Raw genomic sequence first — 8989 nt, 5'->3', positions numbered from 1 at the left:
CTATTGATCAAAGATTATAGGCTTAGTGAAGTTACATATTAAGTACATATTATCCTGTAGATTTTTGTCTAGTAGATGAGCACATTATTTCTATCCAGTGGAAAAGATAACCCTAAACATAAAACACCAACCAGTTGGTATATAATCTAACAAACTGCCTCTAACATTCCTTTATTAAATTGACGGTAAATTCTTAGCACCTCAAAATGTTCTTTTTCTGTGATGTGACTGTAACAGTCTTCTATTTGCAACTCAGGAAGGAAACAACTGTGTTCCAAAACAGCTAAAATACACAAGTCCAACAACTGAAGGTACTTTTTAAGCTGTCACATTCACTCTGAAGCCTATTCATCTCCTTCGGGATCCCAGAGATTAAGCACCTGTTCTGCTCAGCTATGTAATAAAGTGGCAAACACGCTGTGCCACTGACATCACAGGACAGTTGCCTATAGAACTAGATGCTGCACTTTCTCACAGATTCTCATCCTCAACTGAGACAGCAGTTGTCTGAGCAACCTCTAGATCTTGTTCATATTGTGCTGCCAGAGCTGGGTCCATGACAATCTCCGGTGGGGCAAGAGCAAGCATGGTGACAAACTTCAAGTCAGGGTCTCCAATTAGTTTTCTGGCAAGCCACAGGAAGGGCTTTTCAAAGTTGTAGTTACTTTTGGCAGAAATGTCATAGTACCGAAGGTTCTTCTTTCAGCGGAAGACGATAGATTTTTGCCTTAGCTTTCCTGTCCTGAACACCTACTTTGTTGCCACACAGCACAGTGTGGATGTTTTCAGATACTCATACCAGATCTCTGTGCCAGTTAGGCACATTCTTATAAGTAACCCGTGGTATTACACTAAATGTTATAATGGCACGCCGGGCTTGGATGTCCTATATCTTTCAGCCCACCAAATTTCTCAGAACCAGCCGTATCCCATATATTGATCTTATCAGGTCTTCTGTTGGTATGGAACACAAGGGAGTGGACTTCAGCACCCAAGGTGGCTTCATATTTCTTTTCAAATTCACCAGTCAGAAGACATTTTACAAATGTAGCTTTTCCAATACCACCATCGCCAAACAATTCAAGTTTGAACTGGACTTGGGGTTCTCCTCGGGCAGCCACTATGCTGTGGCTTCCAGAAGTGTCTCCGGCCCATCTGACTGAGGCTAAACCACTCTTTATATCTTACTGTTTTTCTCATTAATTAATGAGTTGAGTAAAATCCTAGACATATATTTATGTTAAATTTGCGTGAAAGTCATTTTACCTTTTTGAAAAATATATTCAGCAGCCATAAGCAATAAAGCTAGTAAATGAAGAAATGGAAGAGTCAGTATTCTGAGTTACTTTGCAACTCCTAATGAATTAGTGGATCTAGGCAACAATCATCAGTTGCTAGTGACATCACGTACAAAAACAAGACTGGATGGCTCCATTGGTAAAGTGTCCAGCTCTTGATTTTGGCTTAGGTCATGATATTACTATCTGTGGGCTTGAGCCCTGCATCGGGCTCTGTGCTGACAGTGTGGAACCTGTTTGGGAATCTCTCCCTCTGCTCCCCCCCCCCCAAAAAAAAAACCCTTAAAAACAAAAACAAAAAAGAGACAATTAGGCAATATTCATCTTGTGGTGGAAATATACAATATATTCTATGAAGCAGTCTTGACAAAAATACTAAACCTGGATCTGAAGATACAGGTCAATGAATAAATTTGGCTTCAGGACAATTTGCATTGTATTATTAGTGATAATTTTTAAAACCGCTCTTTCATTTTATCTTCTCTCTGTCTCTTTCAGTCCAAGCAGGTAGTGCTCTGCTGGCAAACATTTTCAAGAACCTTGTTCACTCATGTATGTCTTAGAATTCACTTCACTAGCAAAAGACTCTCTTTCATACATCTCCCTGGGTATTTCCATGTCTGTTGTAGCTTCTGCTTAGCTGGCTGAGGGGATCTATGAGGTGCATGCTTAATATTTGGTGTGTCTGAATTCTCTACTGATTTTTCTCAGTTATCAACGAAACTATTCAGTGACAGTCTGAACTGTTTCTCTAGAGTGGGATTTCCTGGGAGTGGTCTCTTAATTTCAGCATCTTTCGCAATCGAATAGGCCGAGTTTCCCAAAGTGTATCTTTTGCAATCGAATAGGCTGAGAGTTTCCCAAAGTGTCAAGTTCTGATTCCTTTTAAACAGTTCTTTGCTGCATTTCTCCCTTTGCTCTCACATTTTCTAATGAAAAGCAAGAAAAAACCTATTCACACCTTTAACACTTGGCTTGGAATCTCCTCCACTAAATATCTAAATTTATCGCTTAAAAGTTCTGCTTTTACAGAACTTCGGGACACAATTCTGCTAAGCTCTCTGCCACTCTGTTACAAGGATCCTCTTTCCTAGACAATTGAGGAAAGTCTGCAAAGTAAGGAAAGAACAAGATAAACAGAAAAAGTGACCCTTGAGGAAGTGGAATTAAACAATCTCCTTAGCCTCCTATCCCTTTTAATGGCCTACAAAAACTCAGGAACACATTGTATTCTACTCAGAGGATGAAACTCTACTCATGAAAAGAAATAATAAAGGAGCTGAAAGTTTCAAATAACATGTAGCTCATTTTCTTCGAAGTTTTCACCAGCAGTATCTTTAATGTCTATAATATATCTACCAACAGTCTGTTTATGATTTAAGGATTCTCCAAAGTGATATCTGTCTTCTCTACCATGCTCCTCACTCCCTTTTGAATCATTATTACCCATATTTCTACTAATGGTCTGCTTAAGTCCCTCTAGGCTTTTTCTATCATGCTCCTCAAAATTCTTCCAGCCTTTGCCACTTCCCAACCAATTCTAGAGCCCCTTCTGTTTATTTAGGTATTGTTATAGTAGCACCCTACTCTGAGTACCAAAATCTGTACTAGTTTACAATTGCTGCTGTGTCAAATTACCACAAATAGGGTGATTTAAAATGATACAAATTTATTATTTTACAGTTTTGTAGGTTAGACATCCAACATGGGTCTCAGTGGGCCATCTGCAGGACGTCTGCAGAACTGGGTTCCTTTCTGGAGGCTTAAGGTGAGAACACATTTCCTTACCTTTTCCTGTTTGTAGAGGCTGCCCGCTTTTCTTGTCCCACCAGCACCTTTTCCATCTTTAAAGCCAGCAACGGTCAGCAGAGTCCTTTTTATACTGTCATCCTCTGGGTTTCTTTTTCAATTCACTCTTCCACTTTTACCGACCCTTGTGAATACTCTGGGTTCACTAGAATAATCCAGGATAACCTCCTTGTGTTAATGGAGGCTAATTCGCAAACTTCAGTCTACAACCTTAATTCCCCTTTGCCAAGTAACCAAACACATTCACAGGTTCTGAAGCTTAGGATATGGACATCCTTGGAAATCATTCTTCTACTTCTCATATACGTTCACCCTAGAAGGGATTCCCCAACAAGCTGCCCATTTATTGGCCACTCACATTAAAGTGAGTCTACTGTTAGCAAATGCCTGTGGACACAAACACTCTAAGTAACTTTTCTTTTTCTTTAAAATTTGGAGAGACTATAAGCATTCATTAGGTATTTGAGGAATATGTTCAAAGTATTGAAAAAGATAAGATAAATACATTGATCCAGAGAAGAATTGAATAAACAACCTCACCTCCTCTTCCCCCCTTTTAATTAACAGCCTGCAGAAATTCAAGAATACATTTGTATTCTACCCATATATCAATAAAATGTAATGAGAAGGAAAAAGAGAGCAAAAGAACTCTCCAAAATTAAAAATATGCATGCAAGCATAAAGTTTTTAGAAACCTTGCAATTGTTAAAGATAAGAAATCTCCTTGAAAATAGAACAGATCCGTCCAAGAAGTTGTTTTCAACTGATCAAATTTCCAGGAGAGTGCTGACAAAGTGGAGTGAAAAACATTCCCCCCAAAATGAACTTTTAAACTAAATTTCCAGAACTAAAGGGAAACACGTCTTGAAATAGGAAAGACTTTTCCACGACAAAAGACCCGAACTTAGACATCTGTGAGCAATTTCAGGAAATCAGGTATAGAGGATTCTAAAAGCTTTTCGTAAGAGAAAGTCATATATGCAATGTGATACCACTAGTTAGGGCATGCCATCAGTTCCACAAGCAGATGATAGAGTAATTCTTCAAAGTCCTAAGTTAAAGTAAATTTAAACTTAGAATACTTACGCCAGCCAAATTATTGATCATGGGTGAGTATGAAATTAAAGATGTTCGTATATTAAGGTACTCAGAAAGTCTGTCTCTTATACAATCTTCCTCAGTAGAGAAATCAAAAATAATTAATTATACTAAGAAAAAATGGGGGGAGTTTGAGATTATATAAATCATCTAAATCTTCATATAAGTAGCAGAAAAGAAATGGAGAAAAATCTAAATCTGATATTAGGCAAATAGCTGTAAATATAGCTCATTTTGCATGAAGAAAACCATCTTTAGAACTATACATAGCCAAGTGTAAAAGGCACTGCCTCTGATGTGTAGAATTAGGAGTGGAGAAAGACGGCTAAGAAGAGGGAGATGATGGTTAATTCTCATAGTGAAGGCTTTATATTACTATATGACTTTTGTACTTAGGGTTTAAAAGAGAAGAAGATGGCGACTGCCGGGAGGAGCGATGCAGAGAGTATGGAGAAGGTGCCTGCTAGTCTCTGTCCCAGAGAGCACCCCAGCAGGCCCCCAGAAGTGTGTCAAATCAGATGCCTGCCCTTCAGATCTGTGCTCCTAGACAAGCAAAGTCCAGGTGCCCCTCCCAGCAGCCGCTTCCTGCTGGGCCCTGCCCAGGTGAGTGCAAGCACTGGAGCCCTTTAAGAGTAGTTGTTGGATAGCAGCGGCCTTGTGGGTTTCCTGGATTCCAGGCCCTGTTGGTTTCTAAAGCTAGATGTTTGGGGGGCTCATGTCTCAGGTGCACGTCTTAAAAGTTGGGAGTTCTTGATGTGAGGTACAAACCCTTAGCTTCTTAGGGAAGAACTCTGGGTTTTCAGTTGCCTCTCAACTGTGGGTTGTTGGACTGGAAGAGGGGCTTATGGCGGGATTGTGTCCCAGGCTCTCCTACTCCCTTTGAAGTGGATCTTCTCTCAATTTTTTAGACATGGACAAGTCACACAGTTTTTAGTTTTTTTTTGTTTGTTTGTTTTTGTTTTTTGTTTTTTTTTTTGCGGAGGAAATTGTTCCATATGTGGCTGTAGATTTAATGTTTGTGAGAGAAGGCGTGTTCAGGATTTTCTTTTGTGGCTAGCTTGAGCCAGACCAGAACATGACTTTTATGATTGGGGATATATTGAGAAAAACAATAAAGCTGGAGGAGAAGGATCAATTTTCCTCATTTGTATTATCAGTCAACATATGGGTAATTTTCAAGGGGTACAGGAGTGCTGATGCATAGGGGCACATGTACCCCAATGTTTATAGCAGCACTTTCAATAATAGCCAAATTATGGAAAGAGCCTACATGTCCACCAACTGCTGAATGGATAAAGAAGATGTGGTTTATACATACGATGGAATACTACTTGGCAATGAGAAAGAATGAAATCTGGCCATTTGCAGCAACGTGGATGGAACTGGAGGGTATTATGCTAAGTGAAATAAGTCAGGCAGAGAAAGACAGATACCGTATGTTTTCACTCTTATGTGGATCCTGAGAAACTTAACAGAAGACCATGGAGGAGGGGAAAGGGAAAAAAAAAGTTACAGAGAGGGAGGGAGCCAAACGATAAGAGACTCTTAAATACTGAGAACAAACTGAGGGTTGATGGGAGGTAGGGGAGAGGGGAAAGTGGGTGATGGGCATTGAGGAGGGCATCTGTTGGGATGAACACTGGGTGTTGTATGGAAACCAATTTGACAATAAGTTATATTTAAAAAAAAAGAATGTGAAAAAAAACCATATGGGTAATTTTTATATTATGGTGCCTGTATCTTTGAAATCTCTGGAATAAGAACTATCAAATTAATTAGTATACTAACTCTCTTTGTCACCTTAGTTTTTAAGCTAAAAACTAGCTTAAACATAAATGTTTCAGTATTGCCTATAAAGTGAGTATCCTAGTGACTAAAATGTACCCCAATAATTAAAGCCTCCATGTCAGCAACATTTAGACAGCAAGATAAATAAGTGAATTATCAGAAGTAAGCATCTAGCCATATGTTTATGGAGATCTTATTGGAATACTCCACAGTCTGGGTGCATAGACTGTAAGAGTGGGCCTTCAGGAGCTGGCAAAAAACAATGAATTTGCTGTGCACAGTTAGGTCAACACGTTGAAATTTCCAAAGACTTTGTTTAAATTTCATGCATCTGTGCCATGTGATTTAGGTCCAGAGTAAATATTTAAATGCATGAACCCTGCCCTAGTTGATAATTCCTTCAAATATGCCCTTTGACAACAAAGTAGATTTGTTCTCACAATAATAAATGTTGGGAGACATGGGGGAAGTTATAAATGGAAAGGCCTCTTACTAATGGACCTTGAGAGCTTACAAATCTTTTCTAATTCTGAGATTATCAGTGACTCTATACATGCACCACTCACAACAAAGGAGTTAAAGATAGAAAACTGAATAACCACTCTTTTTACCATAAAAGGGGTACATATTTGAGGATTATACAAACTAAACAGAATCAGCCCAAGACTTATCTATCACAAATTGACACCATAATTTTGTTTTTTTGCTTTGGAAGTAGGATGGTGGTGCCTTTAAAAATGCTTCAGTTCTGAAGGGAATAAAGGACCCTTGTTAGCCTTTTCTGCCCATTTATACTATGAAAGATAGTGTGGTTATTACACTGGCTCTACAAGATGGGCTTGATTGGAAGTCACTTCTGCCCCATAGTGGACTGTGTCAACATGTACTCCGAATTCAGTATATGGACTTCAGCAGCTGGTTCAGAATGACCGCACAGTGATTGGTTATGTATCATCTGGATATAGAGTATCATTTCTAACCAACCAACTCTGAGAGAGTGTAGTGAAGATGTTCATGTGTACATATGATCTTCTTTGAACAATTATCTAATACAGAATAAGGGACAATGAAAGTTTTTTGCCTATGCAATTGAAATTTAAGAACTGTTTGAAAACAGGTTAAATGTGGATACAGCAAATTGTCGTTGAGTGAGTGCATAGGTACTGTTTAGAATTAAGGAATGCATTGTATGGAGTCACTGTCAAAGAAACAATTATAATAGGCTACAAAGCCTGCTAAAAAATAAAACATTATAAAAGGAAAGGACAAAAATTATAATACAGTAGGAACTGAGAGTCTAGAAATCAATATGGTAGCATGTGTAGGAGAAATGTTGATAAGAAAAAGAAAAAAATAACAAAGAGTTATGTTGAGGGAGCTTTAAAACAATCAGTTGATTCTGATAGGGGTAGAGAAAAATCTCTAAAAATGTGGTAAGGACAAAAATATTCCTTTCAATTAGACTGATATATTTACACTATTAAAGTATCTGTTTATTTTAGAAACTGTGAGGAAGACATGAATGCCAAAAATATTACCAAAGTAACTTGAAAAATGGATTTTGGTTAATATCATAATCCTTTTCAGAAACATAGCTACCTTCCTAATTCTATGATTTCCCATGCTGATCTACAGTAATTAAAACATTGTTAACCCATGATTTTCTTTTCTTTAATATAATAATCCATGCTACAAAGTTAGATTTTTACCAGTATCTGGAATGTACATGTTGCACTGTGAGAAGTGATATTCAATGTCAGAGTAAGTCTAATGCATAATGTTTCTTTCTGTGTTAATATTTTATGGATTTTTTTTCCCCTGCAGTTAAAACATGGCATGTGAAGTTTTGGAAAAAAGAATTATTTAATTTTTTTGAAACATAGTTTTCTTTTACAATGGGTGACTATTACTAGGTATTGCACATAATTAGGCCAGATAATTCATTTTGTAAATATAATTCTCTATGTAAGAAAACTGCTGACTTTTTTTTTTACATTTTATATTAGAAAAAATGAAGCATATACAAAGCAAACAGAATAGTGTACTCATCACCAGCTTCAAGAGTTATCTCACTTTTTTGTCATTTTTGTTTTGTCTCTCCCCTCATCATTACTGTAATTTTTAAATAGCTTTTTGAAGTAAAATTTACAGACACTGAAATGCACAAATGTAACCCAAACCCTATCAAGATATAAAATATGTCTATCATCTAGAAAGCTTCCTTATGTCCCTTCCCAGTCAGTCAACTGCCCCCATCCCCACCAAGGATTAATTTTTCTTGATCTAGAACTTCAGATGAATGTAATAATACATTTTGCACTTAATTGCACTGGCTTCTTTCACACAGCATAATGTTTATGAGATTCATCTATGTTGTTGGTGTATATTAGTGATTTGTTCCTTTTTCTAACTGAGTAGTACCCCATGGTAAGAACATAACACTGTTTGTTTGTTTACTCTTCTGCTGATGGACATTTGAGTTACTTCCAGTCTAGGGTATTAGGAATAAATCTGCTATACACATTCTTGTGTAAATCTTTTCACGAGCATATGTTTTTATTTCTCATTTTGTATGCCTAGGAGTAGAAATGCTGAGTCAAAAGTAGGAGTATGTTTAACGTGACAAGAAACTGACTGGTCTTTTCCCAAGGAGACTGTACCATTTCACATTCCCACCAGAAGTGTATTAGCATTCCACTAGCTACACATTCTGGCCAGTGCTTAGTGCGGTCAGGGTCTTTAATTTAGCCATTCTAGTGGGTGTCTAGTAGCAGCTTGTTAAGGTTTTAATTTGTATTTTCTGCAGGCCCAATGATGTTGAGCACTTTTTCATTTGCTGATTGTCTATTCAAATATGTTCACATGTGAACTCTTGGTTTGTGTTTTGTCCATGTTTAAAATGGGGTCGTTGGCCTTATTTATTGGTAGTAGTTACGTATACTCTCTGGATAGAAGTCCTTTGTCAGATTTATGTTTCACAAGAGTTTTCTCTGAAT

At 37.6% G+C, this 8989-nt stretch overlaps 1 pseudogene; it reads right to left on the bottom strand.

The window, feature by feature from the left end:
• Positions 1–471: 471 nt before the first annotated feature.
• On the bottom strand, positions 472–3142 carry LOC125920580 (GTP-binding nuclear protein Ran-like; annotated as a pseudogene).
• Positions 3143–8989: the final 5847 nt, after the last annotated feature.

The sequence above is a fragment of the Panthera uncia genome, chromosome D4 (assembly GCF_023721935.1).
Source record: "Panthera uncia isolate 11264 chromosome D4, Puncia_PCG_1.0, whole genome shotgun sequence".
Taxonomy (NCBI): domain Eukaryota; kingdom Metazoa; phylum Chordata; class Mammalia; order Carnivora; family Felidae; genus Panthera; species Panthera uncia.
This window is presented reverse-complemented; position numbering and strand designations above follow the sequence as displayed.